This window comes from Bos taurus, chromosome 11 (assembly GCF_002263795.3).
Source record: "Bos taurus isolate L1 Dominette 01449 registration number 42190680 breed Hereford chromosome 11, ARS-UCD2.0, whole genome shotgun sequence".
Taxonomy (NCBI): Eukaryota; Metazoa; Chordata; class Mammalia; order Artiodactyla; family Bovidae; genus Bos; species Bos taurus.
The window spans coordinates 6,978,787-7,000,423 of record NC_037338.1 but is presented as its reverse complement, the minus strand read 5'-3'; the positions used below and the strand labels follow the sequence as shown (position 1 = coordinate 7,000,423).

The window sequence follows — 21,637 nt, the reverse complement described above, 5'->3', positions numbered from 1 at the left end:
CAGGTTGGTTTCTATTTAATATTTTGCAACCATTTTATTTTCATTTCAACTTTATTCAAATTTCTTGTGATATAATATGTACAACATAATTACCATTTACTCATTTTTTAAAGATTTTATTTATATTAAAATAGCATTGATTTAATGCAGCATTAGTTTCAGTTGTAGAGCCTACAGATTTATTTATACATGTGTCTATTCTTTTTTTTTTCTTTTCAAAATACGATATAGAAAGTGTTGAGTAAAGTTCACTGTGGTTCTTGTTAATTGTAGAGAGTAGTGTGTATAAATTATCCCCAAACACCTAAACTATTCCTACCCATCTCTTACACTTTGGTAACCATAACTCTCTTTACATACTCTGTGAGTCTGTGGCTCTGTTTCTCAAGTCTGTGTCTCTGTTTTGTAAGTCAGTTCATTTAATTTTTGAGGAAGTCCCTTACTGTTCTCTCTAGTGGTGGTACCACTTTATATTCCCCCCAGCAGTTAGCAGGGTTCCCTTTGCTCCACTCTGTGTCCAATAATTCTTATTTGTGAGCATTTTAATTATGGAAATTCTGATAGTTGTGGTGATACCTTACAGTGGTCTTGATTTTCATTTTGTCTGATGTTGAACATCTATTCCTGTGATTTTGGCTATCTGAAGGTCTTCTCTGGAGAAATGCCTCTATAGATCTTCCATCCAGTTTTTGATATGGTTGCTAGTGTTTTGATATTGAGGTGAGTGAGCTTTTTGTACATTTTGGAGATTAGTGTCTTATGGATCACATCCTTTGCAATTATTTTTTCCCATTCTCTGTTATTTGCTTTTTGTTGTACAAAAAGCCATAAATTTGATTAGGTCTCTTTTTTTTTTTTTTTATATTGCCTTGGGAGCCTGACATAAGAAAACAATGGGAGGATTTCTAACAGAGTATGTTTTCCCTTCATTTTTCTCTAGGTGTTTGTGGTGTGATATCTCCTATTTAAGTACTCTAGCCATTTTTGAGTTCCCTTTTTTGGCAGGTGTGTGATTATTTAACTAACTTCAGTGATTATCTGTGGCTGTCCAACTTCCTCATCCCCACTTGCTGTGGAGACTGTCTTTCCCCATTGTGTATTCTTATTCCTCTGTCAAAGATTAATTGACCATAGACGTGTGGGTTTGTGCCTGGGGTCTGTGTTCAGTTCCATTGTCCCATAGGCCTGTTTCTGTGCCAGGACCTCCTTGTTTTGAATACTGTAGCTCTTTACTGTTTTGTGAATTTAGGGAGGGTTATGCCTCCTGCTTTGTTCTTGGTCTTCTGGATTGCTTTAGCAATTCTGGGTCATGTATGGTTCCATGTCAATTTTAGGATTATTGATTTGAATCCCGTGAAAAACATCATGGGTAATTTGACAGGGATTGCATTAAATCTTTGGACTGCTTTCATAGTATGACCATTTTAGCAACATTAATGTTTACCATTCAAGAGCATGGCCTATATTTCCAATTTTTTGCATCACCTACAGTTTCCTTTCTCAATATTTTATGGTTCATAGTATATAAGTCTTTTGCCTCTTTGGCCAGCTTTGTTCCTGTGTTTTATTTATTTTGATGTAATTTTATTTTTTTTTTCAAATTTCTATATTATGGTAAAATATGCATAACAGAACATTTATCATCTTAATCATTTCTTAAGTTTTTCTTTTGTATTGGAGAAGAGTTAATTTGCTTTGTTGTATTAGGTTTATTTGTATAGCCTAGAGTGTGCTTATACATAAATCTATTTTTTTTCAGATTCTTTTTCTATATAGGTTATACAGTGTATTGATCAGATTTACCAGTGCTATGCTTTAGGTCCCGTCGATTGTTTTGTGTATAGTTGTATGCATATGTTAATACTACTCCTAATTCATCCCTTCCCACCACCTTTCCCCTTGGTAAGGATGTTTGTTCTCTTGGTCTCTAAATCTGTGTGTTTCTGTTTTATAAATAAGTTATTCTTTAAAACATATAACCTTATTTACTCTTTTCTGTGCTGGTCTTTGTTGCTGCATGAGCCTCTGTCTCGTTGCAGGGATCAGGTTTGTGCGTGGGCTTCTCGTTGCTGTGGCTTCTCTTGTGGCGGAGCACAGGCCCTGGGGCCTGCAGGCTTCAGCAGTTGCAGCACATGGGCTCAGTAGTTGAGGTTCCTGGGCTCTAGAGCACAGGCTCAGTAGTTGTAGGGCACGGGCTTAGCTGCACATTGGCATGTGGGATCTTCCTGAATCAGGAATCAAACCATGCCTCCTACTTTGGCAGGGGATTCTTTATCACTGAGCCACTAGGGAAGCCCTAAATAAATTAATTTTTAAGGAACCTCCATACTGTTTTCATAGTGGCTGAACAAATATATATTTTGACTGTATAGAAGGGCTCCTTTTTCTCTACAACCTCTCCAGAATTTATTTGGAGACATTTTAATTATGGAAATTCCGATACTTTTGTGGTGATCAGTGACTGATAGATATCATTGAAGTGAAGTGAAGTGAATTTGCTCCATTGTGTTCGACTCTTTGCGACCCCTTGGACTGTAGCCTATCAGGCTCCTCCGTCTATGGGATTTCCCAGGCAAGAGTGCGGGAGTGGATAGCCATTTCCTTCTCCATTAGCATTTCTCTAATAATTATCAATGTCGAACATATTTATATGTGCCTTTTGTCACATGGACTTCCCTGGTGGCTCAGACGGTAAAGTGTCTGCCTTCAATGCTGGAGACCCGTGTTCAATCCCTGTGTCGAGAAGATCTCCTCGCGAAGGGAATGGCAACCCACTCCAGTACTCTTGCCTCCCCCGCCCCAAAACAGGGGCTCAAATAAATATTTGTCTATGGACACACCACCCTGAACGCACTCGATCTCGTCTAATCTCGGAAGCTAAGCAGGGTCAGGCCTGGTTAGAACTTGAATGGGAGACCACCTGGGAATACCGGGTGCCCTGGGCTTTTTTTCTTTGGACTTTCCTGGTGGCTCAGATGGTAAAGCGTCTGTCTACAATGCGGGAGACCTGGGTTTGATCCCTGAGTTGGGAAGATCCCCTGGAGAAGGAAATGGCAATCCACTCCAGTACTATTGCCTGGAAAATCCCTTAGACAGAGGAGCCTAGTAGGCTACAGTCCATGGAGTCTGACAGAGTCAGACACGACTGAGCAACTTCACTTTGGCCATATGTCTTTGGGAAAATGTCTATGTAGATCTTCTGCCTATATTTTGAATGGATTTTTTTTTTTTTTTATTGAAGTGAATGAACTGTTGTATATTTTGAGGAGTGGCCCCTAGTCTGGTCCATCATTTGCAAATATTTTCTCCCATTCTGTGGGTGGTCTTTTCATTTTGTTTATGGTTACCCTGTAGTGCAAAAGCTCCTGAATTTGATTAGGTAAGATTTATTTCTTTTTGATTTTATGGTTATTGCTTTGGGAGACTGGCCTATGGAAACACTCATACATTTTGTGTCAGAGAATGTTTTGTCTGTGATTTCTTCTCAGACTTACATGGTGTGATGCCTTAATCATTTTGATTTCATTTTTGTGTATGGTGTGATATAATTTCCGTGTGATTTCCATGCAGCTGTTCAGCTTTCCCAATGCCACTTGTTGAGGGAATTATCATCTCCCCATTGTATATTCTTGTTTCCTCTATGCCAGATTAACTGATTGTGGGTTTATTACTGGGCTGTCTCTTCTGTTCCATTGATCCATAGATTGGTTTTGTTCTTTGTCCTCAGGATTTCTTTGGCAATACTGGGTCATTTATGATTTCATATAAATTTCAGTATTTTTGGTTCTAGTTCTGTATAAAAATGTCCATGACCATTTTGATAGAGATTTCATTAAATCTGTAGATTTCTTGTGGTCGTATGGCCGTTTTAACAATTCTTCTGCTAAAAGAACATGTGATATTCCCCCATTTATTTAAATCTTTTTCAAATTCCTTTATTAATATTTTATAGTTCTAAGGATATAAGTATTTCACTTCTTTGTTTAGGTTGATCTCTAAATAATTTAATCTTTTGCTACCATTTTGTTTTCATTTCAGTATTATTCAAGTTTCTTTATTGTGATACAATATGTACAGCATAACATTGACCATCTTAGTTATTCTTTAAGGTTTGCATTGATAATAAAATTGTGCCAATTTATAGTGCTCTGTTGGTTTCACTTGTAGAGCCTAAGGATTTATTTATTCATATATCTATTATTTTTCTCTTTTAAAAAGTACCCTATAGTGAGTACTGAGAAAAGTTCCCTGTGGTCATTGTTGATTATATATTTTGTGTAGTGGTGTGCATGTTTTTGTTGTTCAGTTGGGCAGTTGTGTCCAACTCTTTGCGACCTTTTTGACTGCAATACACCAGGCTTTTTTGTCCTTCAGTATCTCCCTGAGCTTGCTCCAACTCATGTCCATTGAGTCAGTGATGCCATCCAACCACCTCATCCTCTATCACCCTCTTTTCCTCCTGCCCTCGATCTCGCCCAGAATCAGGGTCTTTTCCAAGGAGTCAGTTCTTCACATCTGAGTCTTGATCTCAAAGTTTGCAACTATTTTCTCCCATGGGTTTTTTTTTTTTTTTTTTTAATCATTATCTTTCTGGGTTTCCCTTGCTGTGTAAAACATCGTAAGCTTGATTAGGTCCTATCTGTATATCTTGAGTTTATTTTTTACTGCCTTTAGAGACTGACCTATGATTTCTGTCAAAGAATGCTTAGCCTACTTTTTCCTTTAGGAGTTAATGGTTTGTTGCCTCTTATTTGAGTCTTCAAGCCAGTTTAGTTCCTTTTTGGTGAATGGTGTGTGTGTGGGTTGTAATTTCAGTGACTGTCCTATGGCTGTACCACTTTCCCAAGAGCACTTGATGAGAAGATGGTCTTCTCTCACTTGGGTTGGGTTGGCCAAATTGTTCCTTCAAATTTTTCTGTAGCATCATACAGAAATATCCAAATGATATTTGTGGCCAACTCAATATATTCTTGCTTCCACTGTGGAAGATTAATTGGCCATGAGCGTGTGGGTTTGATCCTAGGGTCTCTGTTCTTTTCCATTGTTCCATAGGACTGTTTCTGTGCCAGGACCTCCTTGTTTGAATATTGTAGCTCCATAGTGTTGTGTGCAGTCTGGGAGCGTTATGCCTTCTGCTTTGTTCTTGGTTCTCAGGATTGCTTTGGCAATTCTGGGTCATGTATGTTTCCGTGTAAATTTTAGGATCATTGGTTCTATTTCTGTGAAAAATATGCTGGGGAATTTGATAGGGATTGCATGAAATCTGTAGATTTCTTTGGGTAGTATGGCCATTTAAAAATATTACTGGTATAAATTCAAAGCATGGGATATATGGTTCTCAGCATATAAATCTTTCATCTTTGTAGTCAGGTTTAATCCTAAGTATTTTATTTACATTAATCTGATTTTATTTTATATTCCTAAAATTTTCTTTATTGTGGTAACATGCATATTATAACATTTATCATCTTAATCGCTGAAAAAATTTTGTTTTATGTTGGTTTAGAGTTAATTTACAATGTTGTGTTAATTTCATCTGTACAGCCTAGTGATGTGGTCATACAGAAATCTGTTTTTTTTTTTTTTTCAGGTTCTTTATCATCTAGGTTACATAGGATATTGATTAGAGGTTGTTGTGCAAAAGCTCACAAGTTAGATTAGGTCGCCTTTTTTTCTTATATAATTTTATTCATCTACTTATTTATGGCTGTATTGGGTCTTCTTGCTGAGTGGGCTCTCTCTAGTTGCAGTGCATGGGCTTCTCATGCAGTGGCTCCTCTTCTTGCAGAGCACAGGCTCTAGGGCTCGAGTGCTTGGGTAGTTCTGGTTCCCGGGCTCTGGAGCACAGGCTCAGCAGCTGCGGCACAGGGGCTTTGTTGCTCTGCCCCAGGTGGCATCTTCCTGAGCCAGGGATTGAACCTGTGTCTGCTGCATTGGTAGCTGTATTCTTTACCACTGAACTACCAGGGAAACCCTGCTGTTTCTTTCTATTGTTTTGGGAAACTGGCCTAAGGGAACACTGGTACGATTTATGGCCCCAAATAGTTTGCCTATGATTTCCTTTAAAACTTACATGGTGTGATCTTTGGATTTAAGTCCTTAAGTATTTTGAGTTCGTTGTTGTGTATGGTGTGAGAGAGTGTTCTAATTTCATTGATTTCCATGTGGTGGTCCAACTTTCCTAACACCACTTGCAGAGGAGACTGTCTTTCCCCCATTGTATATTCATGTTTCCTGTGTGTCAAATTGACTGTAGGTGTGTGGGTCTGCTGCTGGACTCTTTTCTGTTCCATTGATCCATAGGTCTGTTTTTGTGCCAGTACCACATTGTCTTGAGGACTGTTGCTCTGTAGTATTGCCTGAAGTCTAAAGAGCGTTATGCTTCCTTATTTATTCTTTGTCCTATAGATTTCTTTGGCAATAATGGGTCATTTTTGGTTCCTTATAAATTTCATTATTACTGGTTCTAGCTCTATAAAAACATGTCCATGGTTATTTTGATAGAGGTTGCATGTAGTTTTCATGGGGTAATATGGTTATTTTAACAATTTAATGGTTCCAATAAAAAAAAAGCATGTGATATTCTTCCGTTTGTTTGAATTTTTTTCAAATTCCTTTATTAATATTTTGTATTACTCAGGATATAAGTATTACACTTTTGTCAGGTTCATTTTAACTATTTAATATTTTGCTAACATTTTATTTCAATTTTATTAAAATTTCTTTATTGTGGTACAGTGTAGATAACATAATATTTGCCATCTTAATTATTTAAGATTCATATGATAATAAAATTGCATTAATTTACAATGCTGTGCTTCTTTCACTTGTAAAGCCCGAAGATTTATTTATACATATATATATGTATTATTTATTATGTATTATTATATATAATTTTCTTTCTTTTTTCAAATAATAAGCTTGAAAGTGAAGTCACTCAGTTGTGTCTGACTCTTCGCAACTGTAGCCCATGGACTGTGGCCCACTAGGCTTCTCTATCCATGGGGTTTTCCAGGCAAGAATACTGGAGTTGGTTGCCATTTCCTTCTCCCAGGGATCTTTCCCACCCAGGGATCAAACCTAGGTCTCCCACATTGCAGGCAGATGCTTTACCCTCTGAACCACCAGGGAAGCTTGATATTTGTATATCTTAGGTTCATTTTCTCTTGGCTTGGGAGACTGGCTTAAAAAGAGAAGAGTTCAATTTCTTTCAGAGATTGTTTCACCTAATTTTTTCTCTAGGAGTCCATGGCATGGTGTCTCTTATTTAAGACTTCAAGCTGGGGGTTGTCCTAAGATGGTGGAGGAACAGGACGGGAGACCACTTTCTCCCTCACAAATTCATCAAAAGAACATTTAAACGCTGAGTAAATTCCACAAAACAACTTCTGAATGCTGGCAAAGGACATCAGGCACCCAGAAAAGCAGCCATTGTCTTCGAAAGGAGGTAGGAAAAAATATAAAAGACAGAAAAAGAGACAAAAGAGGTAGGGACGGAGCTCCATCCCAGGAAGGGAGTCTTAAAAAGAGAGAAGTTTCCAAACACCAGGAAACATTCTCACTGCTGAGTCTGTGGCGAGCCTTGGAAGCACAGAGGGCAACATAACAGGGAGGAAAAATAAATAAATAATTAAACCCCACAGATTACGAGCCCAACAGTAACTCCCCCAGCGGAGAAGCAGCACAAACGCCTGCACCTGCCACTAGCAAGTGGGGGCTGGGCAGGGAGGCGCGGGCTGCATTGCTTAGAGTAAGGACCGGGCCTGAATGCCCCCAGGGCAATCTGAGGGAACTAACTTGGGCTAGCAAACCGGACTGTAGGATAGCTACCACGGGAAAAGCCCTAACCTAAGACACTGCCAGGCCCCTGCACAGAACAAACGACTGAACAGAACTAGCTGGCTGCAGACCATCCCCCTTCGGTGACAGGCAGCCAGAGCCAGAAGGGGGCAATCACAGCCCCAGAGAGACATTATCTACCAAACTGCAAGCAGGCTTCTTTGCTAACTAAGACTTCTTGGGGTTTTGGACAGTCAACATCCGCCTGAGAGGGTGCGCCGCTTGTACACCCAGAAAACCGAGCGGTAGGGAGCAGGGAGGCGATAAGTTGCAGCAACCGTGCTCGCCAAACACCTCATCACCTGAGCTGCTCAGACCTGGGAAGGGCTAAAAATGCAGGCCCAACCGAGTCTGCGCCTCTGAGGACTACCTGAGTGCCTGAACCTGAGCGGCTTAGACCTGGGAGGTGCATGCAGCCGAGGGCCGGCCTCGGATGGTTCCTGGCGGAGCAACATAGAGCCTGAGCTGTGTGGGCAGGGAGGGCACACGCGCTTGAGCAGGGGCAGGCCCAGTGTGGCTGAGGCACTGTGAGCACACACCAGTGTTATTTGTTTGCAGTGTCCCTCCCTCCCCACAGCACGACTGAACAAGTGAGCCTAAAAAAAGTGTCCACCACCGCCCCCTTTGTGTCAGGGCAGAAATCAGACACTGAAGACCAGCAAACAGAAGAAGCTAAAACAGAGGGAACCGCCTTGGAAGTGACAGGTGCAATAGATTAAAACCCTGTAGTTAGTACCGACTACATAGGAAGGGGCCTATAGATCTTGAGAAATATAAGCCAGACCAAGGAACTATCTGAAAGTGAACTGACCCCACACTGCCCACAACAACACCAGAGAAAGTCCTAGATATATTTTTTACTGTTTTTATGATCATTCTTTTTTTTTTTTAATTTTTAAAAAAATTTAAGTCCTCTATTACTCCTTTAATTTTCATTTTTATAACCTACTATTACTTTGCAAATAACCTACTATTACTTTGCACAAAAAAAGACCCTATTTTTTAAAGCAAATTTCATATATATATATTAATAATTTTTGTGACTTTGTTTTGTTTTGTTCTTTTCTTTAATATTGTATTTTTGAAAATCCAACCTCTACTCTAGATTTTTAATCTTTGCTTTTTGGTATTTGTTATCAATTTTGTACCTTTAAGAACCCAATCTTCAGTACCCATTTTTACTTGGGAGAAAGATTACTAGCTTGACTGCTCTCTCCTTCTTTGGACTCTCCTCTTTCTCAACCAGGTCGCCTCTGTCTCCTCCCTCCCCTTCTCTTCTCTACCCAACTGTGTGAATCACCAGTGTGTTCCGGACGGTGGAGAACACTTAGGGAACTGATTACTGGCTGGATCTGTCTCTCTCCTTTTGATTCCCTCCTTTTATCCTCCTGGCCACCTCTGTCTCCTCCCTCCCTCTTCTCTTCTCTGTATAACTCTGTGAACATCTCTGAGTGGTCCAGACTGTGGAGTGCACATAGGAAGTGATTACTGGCTAGCTTGCTGTCTCCTCTTTTGATTCCACCTCATCTCATTTGGGTCACCTCTAACTCCCTCTTCACTCTTCTCTTCTCAATGTAACTCTGTGAACCCTCTCTGGTTGTCCCTCACTGTAGAGAAACTTTTCATCTTTAACCTAGATGTTTTATCAACGGTGCTGTATAGAAGGAGACATCTTGAGACTACTGTAAAAATAAGACTGAAAACCAGAAGCAGGAGGCTTAATTCCAAATCCTGAGAATACCAGAGAACTCCTGACTCCAGGGAACATTAATTGATAGGAGCTCATCAAATGCCTCCATACTTACACTGAAACCAAGCACCACCCAAGGGCCAACAAGTTCCAGAGCAAGACATACCATGCAAATTCTCCAGGAACACAGCCCTGAGCTTCAATGTACAGGCTGCCCAAAGTTACTCCAAAACCACTGACGTCTCATAACTCATTACTGGACACTTCATTGCACACCAGAGAGAAGAAATCCATCTCCACCCACCAGAACACTGACACAAGCTTCCCTAACCAAGAAACCTTGACAAGCCACACGTACAACCCCACCCACAGTGAGGAAACTCCACAATAAAGAGAACTCCACAAACTGCCAGAATAAAGAAAACCCACCCCATACTCAGCAATATAAACAAGATGAAGAGACAGAGGAATACCCAGCAGGTAAAGGAACAGAATAAATGCCCACCAAACCAAACAAAAGAGGAAGAAATAGGGAATCTACCTGATAAAGAATTCCAAATAATGATAGTGAAAACGATTCAAAATCTTGAAATCAAAATGGAATCACAGATAAATAGCCTGGAGACAAGGATTGAGAAGATGCAAGAAAGGTTTAACAAGGACCTAGAAGAAATAAAAAAGAGTCAATATATAATGAATAATGCAATAAATGAGATCAAAAACACTCTGGAGGCAACAAATAGAAATGGAGGCAGAAGATAGGATTAGTGAAGTAGAAGATAGAATGGTAAAAATAAATGAGTCAGAGAGGAAAAAAGAAAAATGAATTAAAAGAAATGAGGACAATCTCAGAGACCTCCAGGACAATATTAAATGCCCCAACATTCGAATCATAGGAGTCCCAGAAGAGGAGGACAAAAGACCATGAGAAAATACTTGAGGAGATAATAGTTGAAAACTTCCCTAAAATGGGGAAGGAAATAATCACCCAAGTCCAAGAAACCCAGAGAGTCCCAAACAGGATAAACCCAAGGCGAAACACCCCAAGACACATATTAATCAAATTAACAAAGATCAAACACAAAGAACAAATATTAAAAGCAGCAAGGGAAAAACAACAAATAACACACAAGGGGATTCCCATAAGGATAACAGCTGATCTTTCAATAGAAACTCTTCAGGCCAGGAGGGAATGGCAAGACATATTTAAAGTGATGAAAGAAAATAACCTACAGCCCAGATTACTGTACCCAGCAAGGATCTCATTCAATATGAAGGAGAAATCAAAAGCTTTGCAGACAAGCAAAAGCTGAGAGAATTCAGCACCACCAAATCAGCTCTCCAACAAATGCTAAAGGATGTTCTCTAGACAGGAAACACAAAAAGGGTGTATAAATTCGAACCCCAAACAATAACGTAAATGGCAACGGGATCATACTTATCAATAATTACCTTAAACGTAAATGGGTTGAATGCCCAACCAAAAGACAAAGACTGGCTGAATGAATACAAAAACAAGACCCCTATATATGTTGTCTACAAGAGACCCACCTCAAAACAGGGGACACATACAGACTGAAAGTGAAGGGCTGGAAAAAGATTTTCCATGCAAATAGGGACCACAAGAAAGCAGGAGTAGCAATACTCATATCAGATAAAATAGACTTTAAAACAAAGGCTGTGAAAAGAGACAAAGAAGGACACTACATAATGATCAAAGGATCAATCCAAGAAGAAGATATAACAATTATAAATATATATGCACCCAACATAGGAGCACCACAATATGTAAGACAAATGCTAACAAGTATGAAAGGGAAAATTAACAATAGCAAATAATAGTGGGAGACTTTAATACCCCACTCACACCTATGGATAGATCAACTAAACAGAAAATTAACAAGGAAACACAAACTTTAAACAATACAATAGACCAGTTAGACCTAATTGATATCTATAGGACATTTCACCCCAAAACAATGAATTTCACCTTTTTCTCAAGCGTACATGGAACCTTCTCCAGGAGAGATCACATCCTGGGCCATAAATCTAGCCTTCAGTTCAGTTCAGTTCAGTCGCTCAGTCGTGTCTGACTCTTTGTGACCCCATGAATCGCAGCACGCCAGGCCTCCCTGTCCATCACCATCTCCTGGAGTTCACTCAGACTCACGTCCATCGAGTCAGTGATGCCATCCAGCCATCTCATCCTCTGTTGTCCCCTTCTCCTCCTGCCCCCAATCCCTCCCAGCATCAGAGTCTTTTCCAATGAGTCAACTCTTTGCAAGAAGTGGCCAAAGTACTGGAGTTTCAGCTTTAGCATCATTCCTTCCAAAGAAATCCCAGGGCTGATCTCCTTCAGAATGGACTGGTTGGATCTCCTTGCAGTCCAAGGGACTCTCAAGAGTCTTCTCCAACACCACAGTTCAAAAGCATCAATTCTTCGGCACTCAGCCTTCTTCACAATCCAACTCTCGCATCCATACATGACCACAGGAAAAACCATAACCATGACTAGACAGACCTTTGTTGGCAATGTCTCTGCTTTTAAATATGCTATCTAGGTTGGACATAACTTTCCTTCCAAGAAGTAAGTGTCTTTTAATTTCATGGCTGCAGTCACCATCTGCAGTGATTCTGGAGCCCAGAAAAATAAAGTCTGACACTGTTTCCACTGTTTCCCCATCTATTTCCCATGAAGTGATGGGACCAGATGCCAGGATCTTCGTTTTCTGAATGTTGAGCTTTAAGCCAACTTTTTCACTCTCCTCTTTCACTTTCATCAAGAGGCTTTTGAGTTCCTCTTCACTTTCTGCCATAAGGGTGGTGTCATCTGCATATCTGAGGTTATTGATATTTCTCCCGGCAATCTTGATTCCAGCTTGTGTTTCTTCCAGTCCAGGGTTTCTCATGATGTACTCTGCATATAAGTTAAATAAGCAGGGTGACAATATACAGCCTTGATGTACTCCTTTTCCTATTTGGAACCAGTCTGTTGGTCCATGTCCAGTTCTAACTGTTGCTTCCTGACCTGCATACACGTTTCTCAAGAGGCAGATCAGGTGGTCTGGTATTTCCATCTCTTGAAGAATTTTCCACAGTTTATTGTGATCCACACAGTCAAAGGCTTTGGCATAGTCAATAAAGCAGAAGTAGATGTTTTTCTGGAACTCTCTTGCTTTTTCCATGATCCAGCAGATGTTGGCAATTGATCTCTGATTCTTCTGCCTTTCTAAACCCATCTTGAACATCTGGAAGTTCACGGTTCACATATTGCTGAAGCCTGGCTTAGATAATTTTGAGCATTACTTTACTAGCGTGTGAGATGAGTGCAATTGTGCGGTAGTCTGAACATTCTTTGGCACTGCCTTTCTTTGGGATCGGAATGAAAACTGACCTTTTCCCGTCCTGTGGCCACTGCTGAGTTTTCCAAATTTGCTGGCACTGGCATATTAAGTGCAGCACTTTCACAGCATCATCTTTCAGGACTTGAAATAGGTCAACTGGAATTCCATCACCTCCACTAGCTTTGTTCATAGTGATGCTTTCTAAGGCCCACTTGACTTCACATTCCAGGATGTCTGGCTCTAGGTCAGTGATCACACCATCGTGGTTATCTGGGTCATGAAGATCTTTTTTGTACAGTTCTTCTGTGTATTCTTGCCACCTCTTCTTGATATCTTCTGCTTCTGTTAAGACCATACCTTTTCTGTCCTTTATCGAGCCCATCTTTGCATGAAATGTTCCCTTGGTATCTCTAATTTTCTTGAAGAGATCTCTAGTCTTTTCCCATTCTGTTGTTTTCCTCTATTTCTTTGCATTGATTGCTGAGGAAGGCTTTCTTATCTCTCCTTGCTATTCTTTGGAACTCTGCATTCAGATGTTTATATCTTTCCTTTTCTCCTTTGCTTTTCACTTCTCTTCTTTTCTTTTTTTTTTTTTCTAATTTTATTTTTAAACTTTACATAATTGTATTAGTTTTGCCAAATATTCACAGCTATTTGTAAGGCCTCCCCAGACAGCCATCTTGCTTTTTTGCATTTCTTTTCCATGGAGATGGTCTTGATCCCTGTCTCCTATACAATGTCACGAACCTCATTCCGTAGTTCATCAGGCACTCTATCTATCAGATCTAGGCCCTTAAATCTATTTCTCACTTCCACTGTATAATCATAAGGGACTTGATTTAGGTCATACCTGAATGGTCTAGTGGTTTTCCCTCTCTCTGCTCTGCTAAGTCACTTCAGTCGTGTCCGACTGTGTGCAACCCCATAGACAGCAGCCCACCAGGCTCCCCTGTCTGTGGGATTCTCCAGGCAAGAACACTGGAGTGGGTTGTCATTTCCTTCTCCAATGCAGGAGAGTGAAAAGTGAAAGTGAAGTCACTCAGTCATGTCCAACCCTCAGCGACCCCATGGACTGCAGCCTTCCAGGCTCCTCCGTCCATGGGATTTTCCAGGCAAGAGTACTGGAGTCTGAATTTGGTAATAAGGAATTCATGAACTGAGCCACAGTCAGCTCCTGGTCTTGTTTTTGTTGACTGTATAGAGATTCTCCATCTTTGGCTGCAAAGAATATAATCAATCTGATTTCAGTGTTGACCATCTGATGATGTCCATGTGTAGAGTCTTCTCTTGTGTTTTTGGAAGAGGGTATTTGCTATGACCAGTGCATTTTCTTGGCAAAACTCTATTAGTCTTTGCCCTGCTTCATTCTATATTCCAAGGCCAAATTTGCCTGTTACTCCAGGTGTTTCTTGACTTCCTACTTTTGCATTCCAGTCCCCTATAATGAAAAGGACATCTTTTTTGGGTGTTAGTTCTAAAAGGTCTTGTAGGTCTTCATAGAACCGTTCAACTTCATCTTCTTCAGCGTTACTGGTTGGGGCATAGACTTGTATTACTGTGATATTGAATGGTTTGCCTTGGAAATGAACAGAGATCATTCTGTCATTTTTGAGATTGCATCCAAGTACTGCATTTCGGACTCTCTTGTTGACCATGATGGCTACTCCATTTCTTCTGAGGGATTCCTGCCCATAGTAGTAGATATAATGGTCATCTGAGTTAAATTCACCCATTCCAGTCCGTTTTAGTTTGCTGATTCCTAGATTGTGGACATTCACTCTTGCCATCTCTTGTTTGACCACTTCCAATTTGCCTTGATTCATGGACCTGACATTCCAGATTCCTATGCAATATTGCTCTTTGCAGCATTGGACCTTGCTTCTATCACCAGTCACATCCACAGCTGGTATTCTTTTTGCTTTGGCTCCATCCCTTCATTCTTTCTGGAGTTATTTCTCCACTGATCTCCAGTAGCATATTGGGCACCTACCGACCTGGGGAGTTCCTCTTTCAGTATCCTATCATTTTGCCTTTTCATGCTGTTCACGGGGTTCTCAAGGCAAGAATACTGAAGTGGTTTGCCAGTCCCTTCTCCAGTGGACCACATTCTGTCAGATCTCTCCACCATGACCCGCCTTGTCTTGGGTTGCCCCACGGGCGTGGCTTAGTTTCATTGAGTTAGACAAGGCTGTGGTCCTAGTGTGATTAGATTGACTAGTTTTCTGTGAGTATGGTTTCAGTGTGTCTGCCCTTAGTATGATCTAATTGTTTCCAACACAGAGGAGACTTAAACCTAAATTACTGTAGCCTGGTGTTATCTATATAAATCCATCCCATAATTGTGGGAGATTTCTTCCTCCTTTGCTGAAACTTTTCTTGTTGTTCTGATTGAGCTTGAGTAATAGAAAAAGGCTCAAATAAAGAGAGGATTTATTGTTACCATCTTTCTAAATTCCATATATATGCGTTAGTATACTGTATTGGTGTTTTTCTTTCTGGCTTACTTCACTCTGTATAATAGGTTCCAGTTTCATCCACCTCAGTAGAACTGATTCAAATGTATTCTTTTTAACGGCTGAGTAATACTCCATTGTGTATATGTACCACAGCTTTCTTATCCATTCATCTGCTGATGGGCGTCTAGGTTGCTTCCATGTCCTGGCTTTTATAAACAGTGCTGCGATGAACATTGGGGTACACGTGTCTCTTTCCTTCTGGTTTCCTCAGTGTGTATGCCCAGCAGTGGGATTGCTGGATCATAAGGCAGTTCTATTTCCAGTTTTTTAAGGAATCTCCACACTCTTCTCCATAGTGGCTGTACTAGTTTGCATTCCCACCAACAGTGTAAGAGAGTTCCCTTTTCTCCACACCCTCTCCAGCATTTATTGCTTGTAGACTTATGGATTGCAGCCATTCTGACTGGCGTGAAATGGTACCTCATAGTGGTTTTGATTTGCATTTCTCTGATAATGAGTGATGTTGAGCATCTTTTCATGTGTTTGTTAGCCATCTGTATGTCTTCTTGGAGAAATGTCTATTTAGTTCTTTGGCCCATTTTTTGATTGGGTCATTTTTTTTTCTGGAGTTGAGCTGTAGGAGTTGCTTGTATATTTTTGAGATTAGTTGTTTGTCAGTTGCTTCATTTGCTATTATTTTCTCCCATTCTGAAGGCTGTCTTTTCACCTTGCTAATAGTTTCCTTATGTGGCAGAAGCTTTAAGGTTAATTAAGTCCCATTTGTTTATTTTTGCTTTTATTTCCAATATTCTGGGAGGTGGGTCATAGAGGATCCTGCTGTGATGTATGTCGGAGAGTGTTTTACCTATGTTCTCTCTTGGAGTTTTATAGTTTCTGGTCTTAGGTTGAGATCTTTAATCCATTTTGAGTTTATTTTTGTGTATGGTGTTAGAAAGTGTTCTAGTTTCATTCTTTTACAAGTGGTTGACCAGATTTCCCAGCACCACTTGTTAAAGAGATTGTCTTTAATCCATTGTATATTCTTGCCTCCTTTGTCAAAGATAAGGTGTCCATATGTGCATGGATTTATCTCTGGGCTTTCTATTTTGTTCCATTGATCTATATTTCTGTCTTTGTGCCAGTACCATACTGTCTTGATGACTGTGGCTTTGTAGTAGAGCCTGAAGTCAGGTAGGTTGATTCCTCAGTTCCATTCTTCTTTCTCAAGATAGCTTTGGCTATTCGAGGTTTTTTGTATTTCCATACAAATTGTGAAATTATTTGTTCTAGCTCTGTGAAGAATACTTTTGGTAGCTTGATAGGACCTGACAAAGATGCCACAAAGAAAGAAAACTACAAGCCAATATCACTGATGAACATAGATGCAAAAATCCTTAACAAAATTCTAGCAATCAGAATCCAACAACACATTAAAAAGATCATACACCATGACCAAGTGGGCTTTATCCCAGGGATGCAAGGATTCTTCAATATCCACAAATCAATCAATGTAATACACCACATTTAACAAATTGAAAAATAAAATCCATATGATTATCTCCATAGATGCAGAGAAAGCCTTTGAACAAAATTCAACATCCATTTATGATAAAAAACTCTCCAGAAAGCAGGAATAGAAGGAACATACCTCAACATAGTAAAAGCTATATATGACAAACCCACAGCAAACATTATCCTCAATGGTGAAAAATTGAAAGCATTTCCTCTAAAGTCAGGAACAAGACAAGGGTGCCCACTTTCACCATTACTATTCAACATAGTTTTGGGAGTTTTGGCCACAGCAATCAGAGCAGAAAAAGAAAAGGAATCCAAATTGGAAAAGAAGAAAGTAAAACTCTCACTGTTTGCAGATGACATGATCCTTTACATAGAAAACCCTAAAGACTCCACCAGAAAATTATTAGAACTAATCAATGATTATAGTAAAGTTGCAGGATATAAAATCAACACACAGAAATCCCTTGCATTCCTATACACTAATAATGAGAAAACAGAAAGAGAAATTAAGGAAACAATTCCATTCACCATTGCAACGGAAAGAATAAAATACTTAGGAATATATCTACCTAAAGAAACTAAAGACCTATATATAGAAAACTATAAAAACTGGAGAAGAAATCAAAGAGACACTAATAGATGAAGTAATATACCACGTTCATGGATTGGAAGAATCAATATAGTGAAAATGAGTATACTACCCAAAGCAATTTATTTTAAATATTCTTTTCCATTTTGGTTTGTCACAGGACAGTGATATAGTTCCCTGGGGTATGACATTTTTCTCACAGTCACTGTCTCCCCAGGCCTAGAGGTGATGCTGAACCTCTGGTGATTTCTAGAGTACCTGCAGAAGAGGTACCACCTCCCTGGGTGATAGTAAAGGATGATGTCACATGATCTACAGAGCAAACTAATTGACCCATGAGGATTTAACCCAAGTGGACAAGAGTGAAAGGGTTGTCAAATGGTCTCCAGTAGATTGAAGAGGACTTCCTAAGTGCACAGTGGTAAAGAACCCACCTGCCAATGCAGGAGACACAAGAGACGTGGTTTGATCCCTGGGTTGGGAAGATCCTGTGAAGAAGGGCATGGCAACCCACTCTTGTATTCTTGCCTGGAAAATTCCATGGACAGAGAAGCCTGGCAGGCTACAGTCTAGAGGGTTGCAAAAAGACATGACCAAGCAACTGAACACCATAGTAGATCAAAAATGGTTACACATTCTTTGAGAAGTAGCAAAGAACAAGGGGAGAAATTGAAGTCTCCTCCCCACAGCTGGTCTGGTCTCAGTGACTGGTTCAACCAGTCAAATGAGGCAGAAGTGACCTTCTAGGAGCCCAAACGTTTGCTCACAGGGGTCCTGCCACTTCCAGCTGAGGTGTTTGAATGGGACACTTGCTCTTGGAGTCCTGGGCTGCCATATGAGCTGTCTAGCTACCCAAGGCCACCATGCTAGAGAGGCCCAGGTGAGTGGTCCAGGTGAGATGGACAGGTTCTAGATGAGAGGTCCAGGTGAGAGTTTCAGGAGTTCAGCTGACCAGTGTCTCTGCCCAGGTGCCAGACGTGGTAGAGACCCACCAGACCAGGCCACCTTCAGCTGGTACCACCAAGCAAGCTCTGTTGATGCCACATGGAACAGATGACTCAACCAGCTGCTCATACTCCTGACCTACAAAACTGATATGAAATAACATCCTTGGTAGTTTAATTTTTTGTCCCTCAGCCGGAGATAACTGGAACATGAGCTTTACTTTCTATTTCCTGTAGGCACTGCAGTCTTACTCTTGGTAGAAGAATTTTATGTTATATTAGTTGTATCCGACTTTTTGTGATCCCATGGACTGTAGCCTGTCAGGCTCCTCTGTCCATAGGATTTCCCAGTCAAGAATACTGGAGTGAGTTGCCATTTCCTTCTCCAGGGGACTTTCACTATCTAGGGATCGAACTCAGGTCTCTTACATTGCAGGCAGATTCTTTACCATCTGAGCCACTGGGAAAAACTATATCGAGAAGAATATGTACCATCATTAAATCTAGGCCCACATGGCAGGTTGAAATTCAGCTATTTGGACCAAGTTCTGTAAATATTTAGAGGTCAGTGGGGAATTTGGGCACCTCTCTATTTCTTTCTGTGATTCATGGGTAGAATTTTGGATCAAACATCTGAGGGATTTGCCCCAAGGAGTGAAAGCATGTTCTGTTCTTAGCCCTGAAATGTGGATGGAAGTCCAGGAGCCAGTCTGTAGACATAAGCATGCAAAGCAGTAGCGAATCCACACAGTGAGGAGGCTTCCCTGAGCGCATAGCCTTGTAGGCAAAGCAATGATTATGGTTGTGCTTCTGAGAGAAAGTAATCCAGGAAGTGCAGGAAAAGCATAGGGGGATGCCCGTAGTCAAAGCAGCCAGGAGTCAGAGGAGGCCTGGCTGGGGGATGGTTTGCAGAGTTCTGCTCAGGACAGAGGAGGATGCTGGCAGGAAGTGCTGGTGTCCATGCCACTGGGAGGCCCCGGACACAAGTTCAGAGCCGTCCTCTCAGCTCCTTGTGACCTCAGCCCTCAATATATATTTTGGGGGAAAAGGCATCTTCTTTCAACTGATTCAGTGAGGTGTCCCACCTCTTGGGGGGCCAAGGTTGACATGGTCTTACTTATTTTTCAATAGCCACAGCTCCTTTCCTACTGCTGAGGATCCCCCAGTGACTGCTGTCCGTCACCATAGCTTCCCAGTAGCATTGGGCTGTTGGGACTGTCTGGTTCTAAGACTTCGTCTTGTTTGTGTAAACATTAATCTCATGATGTGTTTCTTTTACCCACTCTTGTGACTGACGTTTGTATAAGTGTGTGTTGTGTATGTGTGTGTTGTGTATGTGTATGTATTGTGTGTATGTTGTGTATGTGTATATGTGAGTGTGTTGTATATGTGTATGAGCATGTTGTGCACACATATATGGGTATGTGTGTGCTGTGCACACATGTACATGTATGAGCATGTGCGCTGTGTTCACACACATGTGTGCTGCATATGTGCGGGTGTATGAGTGTGTGTGTTGTGTACATGTGTGTGGTATGCTTGTGTGTATGTATGGGAATGAGTGTGTTCTGTATATATATGTGTGTATGAGTGTGTTGTATATGTGTGTGTATGTGTTATGTGTATGGTGTATGTGTGCATGAGTGTGTGTTGTGTGTATGTGAATGAGTATGTGTTGCATATGTGAATGTGTGTGTAGTATGTGTATGAGTGTGTATATGCTGTGTATGTGAGTGTGTTGTGCGTATGATGTATATATGTGTGAATGAGTGTGTTTTATATGTGTCTGTGTGTATGCTAGTGTATGAGTGTGTATGTGTTGTGTGTGTGTTGTATATGTGTTTATGTGTATGTGAGTAAGCTGTCTACCTCTGATGTCGTCATCTTCTCATCCTGGTGTAGTGTAGTTTCTCCTGCTTGAGCATCATTTTAAGGTGAGATGAGGTCAGCTTTCTTCTCTATAGACCAATCGCCTGTAGGGGCCGGTCAGGGCACTCGGCCAGTTGTCCGTGTCAGGAGGAGATTAGGGACAAATGGGTCCCAGTTGTGGCCACTGGGTCTGGTCCATTGGCAGGCAAGCTGGCCCCTGAGTACCTTGAGTGGTCAGGATGTCAGTCTCAGCGAAAAAGAGTCCCCGCCAGAGTCGCCATTTGTTGCAGGAAGGCAGACCCCTTCCAGGGCCCAAAACTGGGCTCTGTCTAACACTCAGAAATAAATTGTCTGAGGAGAACACATGTGCTGACAAAGCAGAGACTTTATTGGGAAAGGGCACCCAGGTGGAGAGCAATAGGGTAAGGGAACCCAGAACTGCTCTGCGTGTGGCTCACAGTCATGGGTTTTATGGTGAATAAAACCTTGTAAAGGTTTTTAAAATAAATAAAATCTAGCCTTGGTAAATTCAAAAAAATTGAAATCATTCCAAGCATCTTTTCTACCACAATGCAGTAAGATTAGATGTCAATTACAGGTGAAAAACTATTAAAAATTCCAACATATGGAGGCTGAACAACACGCTGCTGAATAACCAACAAATCACAGAAGAAATCAAAAAAAAATCAAAATATGCATAGAAAGAATGAAAATGAAAACAAACAACCCAAAACCTGTGGGACACTGTAAAAGCAGTGCTAAGGGGAAGTTCATACAATACAGGCATACCTCAAGAAGCAAGAAAAAAGTCAAATAAATAACCTAACTCTGCACCTAAAGCAACTAGAGAAGGAAGAAATGGAAAACCCCAGGGTTAGTAGAAGGAAAGAAATATTAAAAATTAGGGCAGAAATAAATGCAAAAGAGACAAAAGACACCATAGAAAAAATCAACAAAGCCAAAAGCTGGTTCTTTGAAAGGATAAATAAAATAGACCATTAGCCAGACTCATCAAGAAACAAAGGGAGAAAAATCAAATCAATAAAATTAGAAATGAAATGGAGAGATCACAACAGACAACACAGAAATAAAAAGGATCCTAAGAGATACAATCAGCAATTATATGCCAATAAAATGGACAACGTGGAAGAAATGGACAAATCTTAGAAAAGTACAGCTTTCCAAAACTGAACCAGGAAGAAATAGAAAATCCTAACAGACCCATCAAAGCACAGAAATTGAAACTGTAATCAGACTCTTCCAGCAAACAAAAGCCCAGGTCCAGACGGCTTCACAGCTGAATTCTACCAAAAATTTAGAGAACAGCTAACACCTATCCTACTCAAACTCTTCCAGAAAATTGCAGAGGAAGGTAAACTTCCAAACTC

The 21,637-nt window shown here is 40.6% G+C and overlaps 1 long non-coding RNA gene and 1 pseudogene across 1 annotated transcript in view; both read left to right on the top strand.

The window, feature by feature from the left end:
• Positions 1-21,637, top strand: part of LOC132346540 (uncharacterized) — a 109,876-nt gene that overhangs the window by 23,843 nt on the left and 64,396 nt on the right. The window contains exon 2 of the long non-coding RNA XR_009496366.1: positions 7,243-7,447. This is a non-coding gene — a long non-coding RNA (uncharacterized lncRNA). The remainder of the gene's footprint in view (positions 1-7,242; positions 7,448-21,637) is intronic.
• LOC112448943 (uncharacterized) lies at positions 2,827-2,945 on the top strand (annotated as a pseudogene).